We start from the raw sequence: 16,165 nt of genomic DNA on the forward strand, positions 1-16,165 counted from the left end.
TAGACCGAGGACGATATAGAGAAGCAGAGCGACGATACCCCAGAGAAACAACACCGCACGCCGATATTGATCGCCTGTTATCGACATCTTCGCTGTCCGATCTGCGCTTTCCTGCGCCTACCGGCCACTCGATTTCGCGTCTCCGCCTGTCGCACCACCGAACCAACCACAAGTCGGTGTTCGACGGTTGAGTTTTCCAATCCTCCCGAGTTAAATTGAATGTCGACTTTGATCATCGAGAACAGCCACCGCTACGGCCATTTCGTTCGTTACAAATTACAGATTGCGTTACATTACGGAGATTCTAACGCATTGAAGAAAAACATTACAATTTCTTTACATTCGATAGGATCTGGGTGGAAGAAACAGCGACGAAAAGATATTAAACGAATTCTTGGAACTGTCTTTCGCATAGTCGCAATGTTGAAAAACGCAACTGGATAATGTAAATTGATTGGAAAAGGTTGCGAATGAAATATTGCCTTAACGCAACGTTGATCCCCAAGGGATTAATAGCTTGCAGCAACGTGGCAAAGAAACCCTTACAATCTACTCCGAGCACAAACCACATTAGTTTGTAATGTCCAACTACCAAGTTCTTTGAGAATCCCCAGGTCCAATTTACACCACCATACAAGACCAAAGGAGAAACACAGCGTCCACTTGCCAGTGGATCTTCGTGCAAGGCGAACAAAACGCGGTAGGACGGAAAAGCAACGGGAAGGTTGGTCGAGCAACTTGTCCTGGAGGTATAATGCGCGTTGCACGTGTCCCCGGCTGTGGCAAAGAGGATATCAACGCGGAAGCGGCGAGCACCGCGACGAGAATCACGGTTGTTCTTTGCAGTTTCTCTTCGAGCACAGAGTGGTGTTCCCCCTTGTGCTCGCAGCAGCTCGCTTCTGCGACCTGTTACGCGGCCTGATGGTTTTGTTTCGAAGCAGGGACACACGCTTGCCACCATACTCTCGCCGAGACATTGATTCATCCTGCTCCTCCGTGTGTCCACCGTTAGCCGGCGCGATTGTACCCCGTTGTGTGCTCAGCACACGTTCCTCTCTGTATAGGATGCTTCAAACGTAGCCACAAAGGGCCAACATTGCGTTCACGCGACATTTCACCTTCAAAATTCTCAGGTTTTATCATTTTTAAGCTCTCGAACTTGTACATTTTCAGGTTTCGCAATCGCGTTGCGCTTGTGCACCTTCTAATTACGTTGAATAATCTTCATGAACGACGTAAAAACGTAAGTTCTTCGAATTACGAAAAGACTATCTTGCAATTTTTCTCGCTTAATTCGTCATCGAGGCAAACGTATGTGCATTTAATTGCCTCGTGGATCGTCCTGTACAGGGTGGTCCAATTTAATGGGTCGATCGCAACCCCTTGGCCGGAGGTATCGATTATACGGATCGTTTTTCTGATTCCGCGTCGGTAATCTCCGAAATTTCAGCTTCCTGCGAATAGCACTGGGAACCACGTTGTCTTTTAATGAGACACCGATGCCTGCTATTATCGGCCAGATCGATTGGGCGTGACTGGACGCACCAAAAGGTAATTGCCGGTTCACCATTCCCCCTTATCGTTAGAACAACTGAAACAACTCGATACCGATCATCGTTCCGAGGGTAGAGTGTTTCGATGGGATGGATAGCGAGTCGCGTTCTCGTTTTTTCAATTTCGCCTCAGCTGCCGCTTATGATCACATCGTTCCACGATATTTTCACTCTCCGAAACGGGCTATCATCGAACAAAATTAATTAGTTATTAATCAAATGGATGGTACCATTTTATATTCGAGGTTCAAACACGAATTACGTTCGAAGGAAATCCTACAGATCGAAATCTACCGTTAAATGTTCTTCCAAACACAAATTCATTCAAAGTTCCCGCCGCTCGCGTCGATTTAACGCGATTGCGCGGTCCCATCGTTTTGACTCGCGCTGTAGGTGGCTGTATATAGGTGTATAGTTAGATAGTTAGCCGTGGCACGTATCGTCTGCGCTCTCCGGCCACGACCGATGATTATCTCCGCGCTCGGTTTCAGCCACAAAGCACGGCAGTCCCACGCACGCCTTGTCGAGTTATTAATCGCCACATAATTCTACAATTACAAAGGTTAATCCGGCGTTTTCACGCTCGGAGCGCGTCGTGGGTGCTGTGACAGCTCCACGACAAACGACACTAGGGTGGGGGTGCGGGCGTCAAGTAGTGAGGGAAAGAGAGCGGACCGTACACAGTCTGGTTGTCAGGCCAATCCGTGTCACCTTACTTTCGATCCTCACCTTTGCCTCTGTGGACCAGGAATTTCGCGTTCTGCATGGAAACGCTCGCGTGATATACCGCCGCTCAACAGCTAATGAAAAGAGCCTTGATTTGTGTGCTACGTGGCATTTGATTGGCTGACGAGAGAGTGAAAACGCGTGATTAATATTCACATCGCTCTGGGGAAAAGTAAAAAGCAAATAACTGTCGTTGCTGGTCTATGCATTGCTAAGATTAGGTCAGATCGCGAGAAATTGTTTGACAGATTATTCCGAGTAAAAAGTGTTACACGAATTTTTATTATACGGCGGAAACTGCGTAAATAAGGAATCGAAACGTTAAAAACACGACCTCGTAATTCAAACATTATCCACGTGAAAACGTGTATTTGTCGGAAGTCGTGTATTCGATTTCAAAGCAAACAGCCCCAATTTTCATGGAAAATATATATTACACAGTTGTTTAAAGTTCCGTTATCAACAAGACCTTTTATTCTACCCTTGTACATCAATGAACAAAAATGGCTTGGAATCTGGGATTCAAGCTGCTTCCGTAAAACACGCAGAAACATAAATACGACCACATCAATCGCTGTAACTACTTAATGTGTGACTTCACGACCTTGCTATATCGATTCTACCTATAATTAGACGCGAATGTGCTGATCCGCGATCAAACGGTTACCACAAACTCGTCTCACAAATCATCCCGGAATCATCTCCCATAATGCAGCGAATATAAAAAAGGAAATCTGCTAACTTTTCTACAGCCTGTAACCCAGCGAAATATTCGAAAACCTCGAGCAATCCACGTCGTCGAGAAAGAAAGATCGTTCTCGACGAGCTCGCGTCGATTCGACCGGTCGAATCGTTGAAAAGTCGCGGCGAGATGATTAATCGCGACGGTTATCCGGGAATCCGGTTGTATCGTGGCCTTATCTCGAGTTTCCTGCGCGTAACGCTTGCCATTTGCGCGGCAGCCGCCGGCTAATAAGAAAAGGTGGTAAAAGGGTAGGATAGTTCCGCGCTCGCGCGCATTGTCTCGTAATAAACGAGAGGAATTCAAGCGTTTACGTTTGTCCCGATCGTTCCTTTCCCGATCCCGTTGTTGCGCCGCATTCCTCTCGAAAAGTCAATTCCCGAGAGAGCGAGCGAGCGCGTGCTGCGTGAGAATGCGCCAATTTTTGTCGCGATTCCATAGTAAATCATTATTCGCTCATTCGACAAAAATCGTAGCTCCAATGCTGAGAACTGGGCGCAGCGATCTGCACAACATTGGAAATCGCGTCGACTTTTTCGATCTCCGATGAGATTTTTGCTCCATACGTATTAGATAGGCGGATATCGATTAATACGAAGAGCTAGTCAGAAGTTTGACCTTGATAAGATAATATCTCGGGTTTTTTGCGTAATAAATTACTAAGTAATTATATTAGCGAATTGAAAGGTGATAAGTTGCAGAGTACAGACTCACGTTGAACAGTTTTTCGATTTTATTTTAATCCATAAAATGTTGACTGATTCGTCTTCAACCACTGCCAAACACCTTCGAGAGCTTCCATTTCATCGACGAGAACGTCCAGCGTCAATTTCCTTCTCTCTATCGCTTTCTTAATTCGTTCAGCATACAGTGTAATATTACTACCAATATAACTGTGATCCCATAATCTCGCGATGCTTCAAAAGGAAATCTCAAGTACGCCAAATTACTCGAACCAGCAACAACCGGAGATCATGATGGTACCGTGGGCGAGTCAGCGTCCCTTTTTCAGCCACGTTTGTGTCCCCTGTGCCACGTAACAAATGAGGCCGCTTTCAACCGCGTATTACGCATTGGTCGCGGTGAATTAGGCGCAGAAGCGACGCGCCACAATGTCACCGGGCCGTGCGCGACCGCTAGCTTCTTGGGAGGCGAGTCGCCGCGAGAATCGATTCGACTCGCTTCTTATCGGACCCTGCTAATACGCCCGGTAACTGCGTCTCGTTCCGGCGACCATGGGGACCGTCGTTCGATGCGTTTAACGCGGCTGTTCCTTCGCTCTTCTGTAATTCCTACAACGACGGCTACTAGCGAGGACATTTTGGTCACGGGATAGCTTCGTTTTACGTGATTTTATTAATTGACTGTTCACTAAGCTCGTAGAAAACTAATGGCTGCCTTCGCGTCAAGATTCGACATAGATACAGCACAATTGAAATAAAACTAAGTAACTAAGAGTGGTTGGAAGAAGTAAGAAGTTTGCCAACGAAGAAGACAGGTGCAGCAGAATGAAAAAGAAGAGCCAAACGCAAGTTTTAAGATTTCGGTTCCTGGAACATCAAGAGATCGGTATCGACGTTTCTTCGTCACATTCGAAAATCAATCTTTCAGTCATCTACTCTGAGTAGGTACTTAATGATCTCAGCAGCGCAGAAATGACACCTGCGAAGATCGCGACTGATCAGGAAACTCGAGAAACTCGAAATAACGTACAGGTGTAACGTGTCCGCTGCTTCTTGTCGTTTAATTTCAATTAACTCGACAACGGTCAGGACGCGGTCGTCATGACGGCTTAGCTGAAACGTCCAACCTTCAAACTGTGTCTCGTCACTGCGCAATTAGCAAGTTGACGTCTGCCTAGAACGTGAGAGCGGTTTTCAAAGAGATAATTGGAGACAGAATGATATTATCGAGGCGTTACATGCACTTCACATGTCATAGATCAGGATTTCCGTAGCGCTGCATAAAGTATAGTTCTCTTGATTTACAATAGCACCTCGACTGCCTACGTTCCATCAAATGAACACCAAACAATATTCTAAACGACGACGATTAAATCGCAACTGGTATTAAATTCGCGCGTTAATGAAAATTATCCTCGTGAATCAATTCGAAATTGCAAATCAGCTCGTTTTAAAACTAATCGGACACAATCTCTGCCACTTCTCCCACAATAGAAGTTTGCCAGTACCTTGTTAATTCCACATCTCCGGTCTCAAGCAACATTCAAAATCAGCCATCAAACGAGCATCAAACGCGACGATTAAATCGCATTAAACATACGCTAAACACATCCTTTAACGAAAACTACGTCTATGATTTAATTGGAAATCGTAAATCAGCTCGTATTCCAAAAGTAACCCCGTACAATCTCCAACATTTTCCACAATAAAAACTCGACAGTGGCTCGTTAATTCAACATTTCTCGTCCGCAACAACATTCAATTAACGCGGCTCTCCTGTAATTTGCGCCATAAGCCAGGTCTCAAGCTGAAACGCAGAATCGCGTCAGAAAATGAATACCCGGTCAGGTTTCCTTGGTTCAGGAGGGAGTGGTGAACGGAATGGAAATTTATCGTGACTCGCTCGAGGGGCACCGGGCGGGTTCACCTCGCTCGGTTGCATAACGTTCCACGGAATTCTGATGTCGGACGACGACGAGCAACACCACGACAAACACGGAGACGACCTTAACCTTTCTCGCGGCCGTTCGGGGACATTTGTCCCTCGTGGCTCTTTTCGATTTGATCGATGGGCTCGCTCGCAATTCCATTTGTCCTCCCGTCCACGATTTACCGTGAGTCCAGCCACGTTGTTGCCGTGCTGATTTAGAGTACTCGCGTTGCCACGAATGAACGCACCAAATTTTCGGTTTGCGTTCGGGTATGATTGATGGCTGGTTTTTGCGCACCACGTGCAAGTTAATTCGCGGGAAACAGCTTACGATTGGACTCGATGGATGAAACAAGTTTATTCACGACTTGACCTTGTTTTCGAATTATAGACACGTTTTTTTACCCACGTCGTCCGTTCTTCAAGGATGAATGTTTCAATTTTTTATCCAACCACCTATTCTTCTAGTTTAAGTATATTCCATTCAATTTGCATCCGCGAGAGTCGAAGGAAAAAAGATTAAGGGTAATTAAGAGTGATAATTTATAATACAACATAACGAAGGAAAAAGTGTTCACGTACGTGTCTACTGGACGAAGAGAAACAACCGTAGCCTTGAAAAGTTTCATGTAGTTCTATTGATTTTATCTTTCTCTCGCTAGAATAATGCAAAATTAATTAACTTACCCAACATAGTAGCACAGAAAATTCAAATAAACGCAACCGGTTGTTATCATTCCGCATATGGTGCTCACCTTTCTACCTTCTAACTACCTGGGAGCTCTCAGAACATACCGAAATACGACGACAACGATGGTTTAACGTGTAACGTAGCATCGTGCGGGTCGTAACGAGCAAAGGAACACGACCAAACATTGTCATACGGCAGGCTGTCACACTCGCATCTAATCTCCGAACGTTGCTAAGAATTTTCTCTTATCGCCCAACAGAGATCTATAAACAGCGAGAATAAAACCATAAGTATCACCGCCTCTAGAACACGTTATTCTCATCGAGTGGAAATTTTATCGATGGTCTTCCATCGATCCTCTTCGCTTCCTGGGAGTCTTGCAACACCAATGCTCGATACGTTCATTATACGCCAGTAAATTAAGACGGTGGTATACAAAGAAAGAAAAATATGTCGGGCAATGAGAGTTTATCAGCTGGAGGGGAAAGAACAGGCCTCCCATTACGCGTACCCTTGCACGCGCATAATTAACTCACGACTAAGAGAGAGACAGAGATTGCCATCCTACGGTAATTACCATCGGTGCCATTATCGCAGATTATCCGCGCGTCCGGATTCTTACGTAATCCTACCGTTACTACCGATAAACCTGATAATTGCCACGCAAACAGGCATTTTTTGCTCGGTTTTAACGAGTTCACCATGGTGAACCCCATTTTTTGGCACGCTTAATTTCCCCTGAGTTCGCGAACTAAATTACGTATTTGGTTATAACGTTTCTGAGAGCCAAACATCGTCGTTTCATCGACATGGATCGTGTACAGTGGACAGTGGATTGTACTGTCGACAAATAAAGTACAGCATTTTGTCTTCAACAAAGACAGTACACTTCATTCAACGGTGGTGCAATCGCAGCGACTATATCGTCAAATAATTTGGCTTCGTCAACAAATTCCTTTATTCGACTAATCGTAAGAACCTTGTTGTCTTATCAAACAATCAGTTACTTCTGCAACTAGATTTATCGACCGTCAACACTTTTCTCACACCTATTAGTAAACCTATCAATAATACACTGGAGCTCTCTCTTTCTTTCTCTCTGAGAAACTCGAAGAAACGATCGCACCACGTACCATTAGGAAACCCAAGTCTTTACACCTGCGTCCTTTTAACACGCCAAACAGTTTACTATCTAGTTACTTACTGTTACATGTCATAGATCAACGTACATATATACCACTTCTAACCAGTCGAGATTACCGCACAGATATCCAACAATGTAACACCAAGAATAGTATAGGGTATTTCATGTTTGGGTTAGGTTTAAAACGACTGAAGATAGCGAAACGTTTTGCAAGAGAAAGTTGAATGATATGCAATGGTGAATCGCGTGGCAGTTCAGAAGCTTCAAATCTTCGTAATATAATGTTAGATTGTCCGAAAAGTATCTTTCGTTTCATAAGGTGATAATAGATGAACAACAATTTCTGTTTTATATTATTTTATTGAATCAGGTATGATCCATTTCGTTATATTTCGTTATATTATTAAAACAAAAAACATTGTGCGTCTATTATTTCCTTATAAAACGAAGAAGACTTTTCGGACAATCTAATATAAACGTACATCGATCAATTATGAGTTTTGTTTGAAATTGACATTTTTTATTATTTCCCCTTTGCCTGCTTCTAAGTTAATTCTTCGCTATAGAATTATTCCTCTGATTTTACATATCAATTCTCGCTTCCCGATAACTTTCAACACTCGGAAAAATGCCGACGTTGCTACAAAATTCTCAGATCAACACCACAATACCGTAAAATCAATTATTGTACAATTCTCTTTCACACGAGCGAGTGTAATTCCACTTTCGGCGAGTTAAAGATTTTCACGCTTCGCGGTTTATGAATACTCGCGGTACATAACAAGCAGGCTGACTTTTGTTCGCCTGAATGGTAGGGATTACATGGAGCACGGTTCGCGGAAAGGGCGAAGCGATTAATAACTCGAACGAATTACGCGCACGCTCTCACCGAAAATCGTGGCACCGATGATTCCAATCCCTCGCGGGGATCCAGCAAAATTTTTTCTCAGCCGATACAAGCCAGTGCGCACCGCCAGACACACTTTGGCACGTAACTTTCGACCGATCGCGGGTACTCATTAATCACCGTTCCACGTCGACACGTAGCGTTTATTAAGTACCACAGTGCGCGCCCAAGTGTTAATCAGTGAGAACTGCCAGTTTAATTTTCTACACGACATGCGTGCCCGTAATAAGCTTCGACTTTGTTCTATTATAACGGGACCCCCTTTTACCCGATAGACACCTGCCACTTTCGTTAGACGTAAATACTACCCCGAAAGAAAGTTTCTGCGTCTAGTTGATTTTTGCCTTTTCCCCTTGCTTTCTTCTTACACTTTTTACTCCGTCTTCCTTTCCGAGGATATCGTTTGCTTCGACAAGCGCGAAACCATTATGAATTCCATAAGTGGTAGATGGGAAGATAGAGGAGTGACTGGCGTTTTAGGATTCGCGTAGGAAATCGCTGGAAAAATGGAGCTTTTTTTTGTCGAATGATAGAGTCGATGATTATTATTCTACGGGTTAGGAAAGTTCGCTCGTCTAACAAAGAACAATGTTTTAGCGACTTTTTACGTTTATCTTAATTTCCTGCAAGCATCTTAATACTCGTACAACGTTGCGTTATCGATAGATCAGTGGAACAGTACGACTAAGGCGAAGCAATTTAAAAAATGTTTGCAAGAGCCTCACGACAATCCTTTCGCCTGTAAAATCACGTTACAAGTAACAGCAAAGGACACGACACCGTGTCGCAGGAGAGAATAAAAAATTTCTACTCGAACGTGATACGACGGCGACATAAAACGGCGAACGGCGGCGCGGCTCCTCCCGCGTCTCGTTTTTCCTTGGCCGCGGCTTATCGCGATAGAATATGGAAATGTCCTGGGAGACGTGGGTGCGCTGCAACGAGGATTAACGTCGAAGATAATTTTCCTCGCGCACCGCGGCTGTTACGTAAAACGCGGACGGATATCGCGTTCCCTGTTAGCCTTTCCATCAACCTCCCGCTTTCGAATTAACATTTTATCGAACGACACGTACATTTTTCCTTCTATAACCGTCTATTACAATCTATAGCTTCACCAACTATTTCTCGCAAAGTTTTTCGTCATTCATATACCCGCTACTATTTATGAATATTTTATCATTTTGTCAACACGCTACGCAAACCTTTGCATTCTTCGTACAAAGAAAAAAAAAAAAAAAAAAGAAAAAAATAAAAATGATTTAGAATTTATGCGAAATGCAACTACCCTGCATCGAGTGATTCAACGAGACCAGATAAGACAGTGGCCCGACTATGCACAATTCGTTTATCGATACAACCTGCTCGCAGCGAGAAAAAATGGAACAAGAAGAAGAAATACATAGAAGATGGGAGAGAGGTTGATCGGTGAGACGATTCCATGATTAAGAGGAGGATCATCGGGCCGCATTTTGCGTGCTCAAGCATGCGTAAGTCCGAGGGCAAAATACGGTTATGCCGGCCAGCTGTGTCATCGTCGGCCAATGATGGAGAATCGAGGTCTCGCGCTGATCTTGGAGAATCGCAGCAGTGACTCATACCGGTAGCTAGGTTTTCCGGTTATCTGGGTTCTGGTTGCGGATTATGGGAGTGTCGGGAGAAAGGCTGTAATTGACTATGATTATGTTATGCCGAGTTAGGAGCGGCCAGAGGAAAGCTTTCCTTGCTACGCGAAGTTTCGTTGCTTGGGCATTTTTAGGCTGTAAATGTCAACCGTCAAATAATATCCGTCATATCTTCTGAAGTACGTTATTTGTAGAAAATATCAGGGTTAAAAGAAATGCTGAAAGAGTTAGAAACTCCAGATAGGAAACACGTACCGACCGATAGTCCAACCGACTCGTCTAACGGGTCGTTTAATTATGTATCAGTATCGACGGAATCGATAAAATCTCACGGAACATCGACCTCTCGTTTGAATATCGCTGTTCCATTCTCGAATTTCTTCGGAATTGCACGAATCGCACGTGCACGGTAAATCATGTCAGCGATCAAGCGACATCGGACGATCGTGCTTAGACGCTACCGGTTCAATTATATCCGGACAATTAAACGTGGCCGTGGCGAATTAACTGGGAAGTGCGGAATTTCGTGGTTGTTAGCCCCCCATGGTGGGATTTACAACGTTGACTCAGCATAGAGAATCGAATCGTGGTCGTTCGATCAGTCCAGCGTGATCACTAGCCTCCCGTGGCATCTACTCGAGTATCGGTGGATAACGTTAGGACATTGGTAAAATGGAGAATCGGTATTTCCTTTCCCACGAACGTCGATTTTCACACGATCTTCCGTTGAATCTTCGAGTTCTTCTGGTTCACTGGATATGGTACTATGCGCGGCCGAGGGCGTTCACCCGTCACATGCGTTCAGGGCTTGGAGATTAGACTCGTCAGATTCTCTAAACTTACAAGTCTGGATAAGACTAAATGCTATGGCCTTCTAGAGGAACTTCAGGTAGATTTCCAGCTAACGTAAAATTAAAACGAAACGTTTAAACACTTGTAATAGTACGATCTCCTAATATCGCCAATTCACGATCTCCAATTTGGGATGTTTAACAATTTGACGGCCACGTTGGTCATATATGATCGGCCACGTCATATCAGGCTTTTTCTGTGACGCTACGCTGGTCATTGCTGCATCGAACGGTGCACTGTGTTAAAACACTGTGGGGTCCCTGAACGAAACATGTGATTTCGGCTCAGAGACAGTAATAGGATAGGCTAAACATCATGCATGCCACAGTCATCGAAACAATAACCAAATAGTAACGGAATAGCAGCTTCTGACATACACCAGATAACAACCCCTTCAGAGGGACTAAAACCTCAGTATAAAAATCCTCCAAAATTAGCGCTCGAGATCAGTCTTGTAACATTTTGAATCAGTCTGTTGTAACACTTTGAACCGTCACTCTGTTGGATTTGTATAGTAAATTCTATTACGATATACAAAGTTCAATTTCTTCACCTTATTTGTGAAACATTCGAATTGCGACGCGAGGAGATCACCGGTGATCTATCATTTTCGTAATTTCTTGCGTCTCCTACCGTCAAAGTGTTAATCTCGAGCACGAGCGACAAAAAATACACAAACTCCCGAAGCGTCTATCAAACCCGCGTAAGATGTCAATGCCAAAGCAACCGTCTGACCTACGCAACCATCTAAAAAAAAAAAAAAAAAAAAAAAATACAATTTCCAATAGATGTTTAATCAGTATCGCTAAGTAAATCTGCTCGAAACTAGAGCAACACGCATCGATCTCCGAGAACCACGCCACTGAGAAAACAAAAGTTAGAAAAAAGGCTATCAGTACCGCGAATCCTATTTATCATGACGAATCCATCTCGCATCGATCTCAATTAACGGGGACGTATCGACACGCGGCGATCGACGAACGGTGAATTAACCAGAAGAGAGCTCGCATCGGAGGGGGAGCTGTATCGCGTGACATTCGAAATCGTATGGCCAACTATGTAGAAAGCGTACGCGGGCTACGGGAATAGAGGCAAAGAGGGGGAAGAAAAGCGAGCGGCGCGGTGGAAAGCGAGCGGATCGCGATCGCGATCGAGAACGCGCTCGTTAGAGAGGCTGGCGGCTCGTTATACGACCGCATCTGCATCAAATCCGGCAATTAAACGCGGCGATCGCGTTTACGCCGAGATAAATACCGGTCATTTCGCGAGACGGGACCGAGGCAGAGACTTATGGCTTGATGGAGATTACGCGGAGACAGTGCAAAGTAGATGCGGCGGAGGAATATATCCGCGACCCGCGGAGACGAGGAGTGACCGCTCCCTGGACCGCTATCGAACGCGAATCTTCCACTGTACTATGGTCGACGACCTCTTATCTCGCTTCGTCGTGGACAAATGTTCGCCGCTTGTAAATCTTCGTCAATTCGTGGATTCCCAAGTGGCACTGGATGTCGCGTTGAATTAACTAATTAAACGACGGATCTTTTTGATAAAACTCGTCCTATTTTTAGCGTATTATATATATATATTTTTACAAGATCAAAAGAGATAATCGATAGAAAGAAACATTCACATGTAGCACAAGAAACATTCGGTGTTCAAGAGATGAACTACTACAATTTATTATGTTATTTTTATAAGATTATGCGAAACCATCGTATCGTATCATATCGTTTGAAACCATCTGTAACAATATAGATTGAAATATTTTATCGTCGCTTTACAGAAGCTTCTTGTTGTCCCAAGGAACGTGAAACAAAGTTCTACGGAAAGCAACGTCGATGGATAGTGCGATGCAGCGGCAGCAAAGAAACAAGAGGGTTTCGGCGCGACGTGTCTTCCATCGAATTACCATACCGACCGGATTATCTCTCGAGCGCCAGACATCTCCATTGGCAGGACCCACGAATAATCCGATAAGCGAATTAAGATTAGCGGCTTCTGATGAACCGCTAAGTGACTATCGACGTTCGCGTATCGACCGACTTTGGTGACATACAGCCGAGTGGCGTCGTCGTTGAAATCGATCGTTTTCTGCACGCAAATGCTTTTTGGTAGCTCGGCGTTATAATCGAGATCGTTATAGTCGTATCGTATCTCCACGACGACGCATGATATTCTTCTTGCTATCGTTGCATCGATGATTCGTTCGTTCAACCACGATTATTTCACATCGATGAAATTTTTGTCCCAGATAAAAGATGTTTCGTTTCCTTCTTCTTTCCTTTGAAATTTTAATTTCTCAGGTAACTCAGATAATGTAACGAGCATGAATATTCACGATGAACAGGGAACTATACGTGACGATGAAACCTCCGTTTCCGTCGACGAAGATGTAGAAGATAAAACGCGAAAATTACAATTTTATTGGACGTTCGAGACAATCAACGTGCATTCAATGATATGCGAGATTACAGCAGTAATTTGATGAAGGTTAAACGAGATCAATGAGTTAAGAAGAGGAATTCAGAAGTCGTTACAACCGTGCGATTGAATTATTCCATTTGTGCAAGGTTTTCGCGTATATTGAAGAGCGTTGGAAAGCGTAACTTTCTTAGTTAACTAATCAACTGAGAAGATACTAACAAATATAAACATCTCACTCTTACACGCAGCTACAAAGTATCTGTACTCCCGTCGCTCCACGTCAAAAATCTATTCTTATTTTTCTTTCGCTATACAAACATCGACACGTGCTCTCTTCCACTTTGATCACGACCCTTTGCAAAATCTCATTCTACCAATTGAACTATCGATCTTTCATCGATGACACCCAACAACTTTCTAAATTCTGTCATCAATTCGTTCGAAATCGAACGGGTCTCAACTAGCATCTGTTCGCGGATCCACTTTAGAACATCGAAGTGTCAGGTTCCCACGAGCAGCATCGCGAAATTCACGAACATCGATCGTGTCGCCGGTTTTATGGACCCTGTACAGGAGCGAGCAGCAGGTTATACGTTTACGACGTCGCTGGAAAATCGGCCGTAAACGCGACTGCCGTAAACATTGTCGACTGGTTGCTCTCTCACGTTCCGGGCCATTGAGGTCCGGACAGCGAAAGAAAGGGAGTCACACGGCCGCCTGAAAGGATACTTTCTCCGTTGCTCGTCGACGTTTCGTCGAACGACGCTCGCGCGATAGATCGTTAACACGAGACTGTGTTAAAACTCTTAAAAAAGCGACGGTTTCGATAAACCTCCTTTTCATTTCAAGTTTTCATTTTTTTCGGAGATTTTCTTCGCCACAGTGTTTGAACGTTTGCTCCGGGAGTGGCTCCGTCGGTTTTTGAACATGTCTTTCGAAACAATGAGATTCCTTTTGGAAGAATAGAAATCGTTACTTCGAACATTGCATCCGATCATTCTTTACAGCTCGTTATTTGCAACGAAATATTTGTTGCCAAATGCTGAGTTCGAAATATTTAAAAGATCGTTTTCTTTCTCGATCGCATTTCGACAACGTCGATCGATCATCCAATAAATTTATTCGATAGGTGCTTAATCGATTATTCCAGTAATCGCGGTTTCTCCGTGTGACGCAAGCGGCGCGAACCGAATGATCGACTCGATCGAAATACGGCCGAGAAGATCGAGGCTAAAGGGTATCTTCGAAGATGTTACGACCGAGGAAAAAAGCAGCTGACCAGGTACAGCTAGTGGGAATTATTAAATTGTATTCGCGCGGTTGAATCGAAGAGGTCACGAAGCGGCGCGATCGACGACGAGCGCTAGTCACGAGACAGGACGATTCGCTCGAGCGATTTTGACGTCGCCATTGTTTCAAGCCTGCGATAGACAATACGAGAAATAATAAAAAAGCTACTTTTGATAGCGTATTGAAACCATGCGTTTTATAAATTACGCCATCTTTTAACCACAGAATATACAGCGTATCATTAACTTCGTATCTACATGTGTACTTCAATTCTGCTGCATAAAACATCGTTTTAAAAGAGCGAGTCTAATAGCGAGGTAACTTTACTTGTAAGTAGGATTTTTATGCATCTGTGAGAAATTTAATTGCCTGTCAAAGCGTTTACGTACGTTCGAATACCTGAACGTGTTAATCATCGCCGACTATCGGCAAACTGACAATAACGAGACGAAATGGTGCGACGATCGCAAGAATGTCGATCGGATAATGGCTGTCAAAGCGCACGTAATGGCGGTACTGGTCGCGATCGTGCGTAAAATTGGCGTGACCAACGGTCGTAGAGCTTTCCTTTGTCTGAGCTTGCTGCTTTCTGTTCCTGGGTATCCTGACGTGTTTCGAGGACGGTGTGTTAATGGAGAGGAACGTTCTGACACGTTTGAAGGGTATTATACGATACTGTTGCTTTCTAGCGAATACGGTGTGAACGTAATTGGCCGGTTTAGTGCTTTCTTCTGGCAATCGGTTGTTCGCGGTGTGTTAACGATTCAATTGGAACTTGCTTGTATTCTTTAACGCAGCGGATAGATTAATGCAAGTCACATTATCTTTATACACGAGTTTTTCAGCCTCGTAGCGAATTGTATTTCGAATTCCTTCGCGAAATTGTACGGGTCTAACAGTCCTCGTTCGTCCAGAAGTAATTTATGTGGACGAAATGTCACGAGATCGTCGCACTTGGTCAAGCGACTGGGACACGGGGAGAACAGGTCCCGAAGCGAGTGTCACGAAGTCACGTAAAAGGAAGTGACCGAACGACAGTGACACGGAAAACAATCGGTGCAGGAGTAGAGGGTTTCGTGATGAAATGACATACTTGCTTTCTACAGAATGGCAGGGTCATCTCTCGGTGCAGAGACACGGCAGTTGCCAATTGTGAACAATCGCTGCACGATTTCATCGTTTCGTTCCGCAGGAGAGACACAAAAGCTGCCAACCGATCGATCTATCTGATACTTTTCAAAAGCTGATACTAGAATTCAGCAACATCTACGAAGTCTTTCTCACGCGTCATATCAGAAATCAAAAAGATCTGTGAATCCCCTGAAACCCTCTGAAACCATCGTCGGGAACAAAGAGGAATAACAGAAACGGTATCCTTTCTCGGCCCACAAATATCAAAACCACGAACCACGAAGAACAGGAGCCGCGCAAATAGCGACGAAACTCGAGAATGCTTCGGTTTCGATTCTGTCATTACCGCGAATTGCATGGAAACGATGGCGCTGAAGACTCATCCGTCGCGCGGTCGATTCAAACGTCCAGATACAAGTCTCTCATTTTCCCTCTCTCTCTTTCTCTCCGTCAATTGGAAAATA

This window comes from Bombus huntii, chromosome 2 (assembly GCF_024542735.1).
Source record: "Bombus huntii isolate Logan2020A chromosome 2, iyBomHunt1.1, whole genome shotgun sequence".
In the NCBI taxonomy this organism is placed as follows: Eukaryota; Metazoa; Arthropoda; class Insecta; order Hymenoptera; family Apidae; genus Bombus; species Bombus huntii.